This window comes from Austrofundulus limnaeus, unplaced genomic scaffold, assembly GCF_001266775.1.
Source record: "Austrofundulus limnaeus strain Quisiro unplaced genomic scaffold, Austrofundulus_limnaeus-1.0 Scaffold99, whole genome shotgun sequence".
NCBI classification, from domain to species: Eukaryota; Metazoa; Chordata; class Actinopteri; order Cyprinodontiformes; family Rivulidae; genus Austrofundulus; species Austrofundulus limnaeus.
In genome coordinates this window covers 259,436-261,870 of record NW_013952501.1, presented here as the reverse complement: position 1 = coordinate 261,870, position 2,435 = coordinate 259,436, and the positions used below count along the sequence as shown (strand labels likewise).

Here is a 2,435-nt window from a genome sequence, read left to right as displayed (position 1 = left end):
GTGTGTGTGTGTGTGTGTGTGTGTGTGTGTGTGTGTGTGTGTGTGTGTGTGTGTGTGTGTGCAAGTGATCGAAATCTCATTGAATTTATTTGCATTTAACAATAAAAAAGACAGAACTGTGTGGCAAAATAAACAAACTTATTCAGGGTTGGTTCCATTTGTTTAAAAGGCTGCGTTAAAAAAGAAAGGAAGATAAAAGAGATGTTTTTAGAGTCCAACTTGATTTGCTGTGTTTATTAACAGGGTGGGCCCCAGAGTGTGCGGAGGTTAGCTCCTTTGTGAAGACTGGAACAGTACTTGGATTAAAAAAAACAAAACATTCTAGTCGTTCATTCGGTTTTGCAGCTTTAAGTAGTGCTTATTTACACCAGGAGTGCAATCTAATAACAATTTGGGGTTATGCGTGAACAGCTTTGATCTGTGGAAGTAGTGTTCAGCAAAAAGATTGACAATTAACATCTTACCTGTGGTAGATAGCTCTTTGAATGAGCAAAGTTTGTGTTTTATTCTAATCAGATTGATGAGCTAATGGCTAATCCTTCAGCTCCAATAAAAAAAAAACGCATAATGGTTCATGCAATTTCCTAACTTTTACTTTACTGTCAGTTTTGCTTTARGTGGTTACTCCAGTAAAAGCTAAAGGTGCTTCAGAAGTTTCTGTACCAGAAGTGACACAGCTGCTGCTGCTGCTATTGAGCATCTAAACCAGGGTTGTCAAACTCAGGTCCTTGAGAATCGATCCTGCATGTTGTTTTTTTGTTTGTTTCTCTGCTTCAACACACCTGATTCAGTGATTCAATTACCTCTTCAGGTACTGTAGAAGCTTGTTAATTATCAATTCATGCAAATCAGGTTTGTTTGAGCGACAAGAAAACATGCTGGATAAGCAGCCCTCTAGGACCAGAGCTCGACACCTGTGCTACAGCAGGGGTTTTCAACCCTGCTCCTCGTGACTCTCTGCCCTGCATGTTTTAGCTGCTTCCCTGCTTCAACACACCTGACTGAAATGACAGGCGTCTGCTGAACTCGATAACATTCTGAGTAGTTTATTTGTTTGAATCAGGTGTTTTTGAAGCAGGGAAACCTCTGAAACATGCAGGATAATGGGTCACAAGGAACAGGGTTATAGACCTCTGGTGTTTGTATAAACAGCTGGGAATTTGTTTGAAGTTGGTTGTCACTTTGTCTGTTAGSAAGACATCTTGTGAACCGGTGGARGGTTTTTATTGAAACTCTTAAAGTAAAGAGTAATCCACTTTAGTTTTGACACCCCGCTCAGACTAGCCAGTAGCTCGTTAGTCTAGTCCGAGTAAAACTCTATCTCCAAACCGAGCCATCTACAACAGGTAAGATAGTATGTGTCCATAAACTTTTTGCAGAACTTCACTTTAAAAGATTTGAACTTTCACTGTAAAAAGTATTTATGGTGGTAGTGAATCTTTWGCTTTAAGAGTTTAATCAAGTTAAAATACATTTTAAAAAAATCATTCCTGCCTATTAAAATTTTTGTTTTCTAGTTTTTGCAAAACGTTTATTCTGTTCAAGAGACATGAGACAATGACTGTCTCATAGGGTTAGGTCTCATTTTAAAAATAGCTCCAGTTCATTAAAACATACAAAAGAAAATCTGTTGATAATAAAACAAGTCATAAATGAAATAAAAAAGAAACAGAAGAATTTTTGTTTTTTATATGTGCCCCCTTTTTTCCTAAAAATTAAATTCAAGCAAAAATCAGTTTAAGCATCAGTTTATGTCAACACACCTGTATTATATGTATTATATACTATTTTTTTTTCAACAAACCAACCTTTACAATTTTCTTAAATACACAAAATTTTCCAGCAGTTTTAACATCGATCTGGAGATTGATTTTTTAAAATCAAATTTGCGTTGATATACCACACACAAATGCATTAACACACATTCATTGGAGGAGTCATGAAGTCTTTCATCACGCAYTCAACATTAGGAGTAATTGTTTGAAACAATGTCAGCTCTGGCCTTGAGCACGCTGGCTGATTAGCCGGAGGAATGTGTTTGTCGAAGGAAGCAAAGCCCCAAAAAGCTTGAGGCAGCTTTCTGATTAGTGATGACTCTGTGTGCGAACGAGGCGATCCTCTGGTTGTAATGTGGTGCAGAATGTGATAAATGTAACTCTCAGTGTTGCAGATGGCAACTCTCGGCATGACTGTCTTAAATTCTTGACTCAGATTGTGGCGTCCTGTTGGGGGAGAAGGAGGGGAGCGATGGGCTCAGATTAAATGAACTGGAATCATCACTGTGTGGTGAAGTTACACACTCTGCCTGACCTGAAATTCTTCGGGCCAGTTTGGCTGTTTGGTCCCCGTTGTTTCCCCTCATCCCACCCCCCACCCCCCTTCTCTCACTCTTCCATTCCCTCGACACACGCTCTCATTTTCCCTAATTTCATCCC

The 2,435-nt window shown here is 38.9% G+C and overlaps 1 protein-coding gene across 7 annotated transcripts in view; it reads left to right on the top strand.

Annotated features, from left to right (window-relative positions):
* rbm47 (RNA binding motif protein 47) overlaps positions 1-2,435 on the top strand; it is a 26,409-nt gene that overhangs the window by 5,419 nt on the left and 18,555 nt on the right. The gene's annotated exons all lie outside the window — the stretch shown is intronic.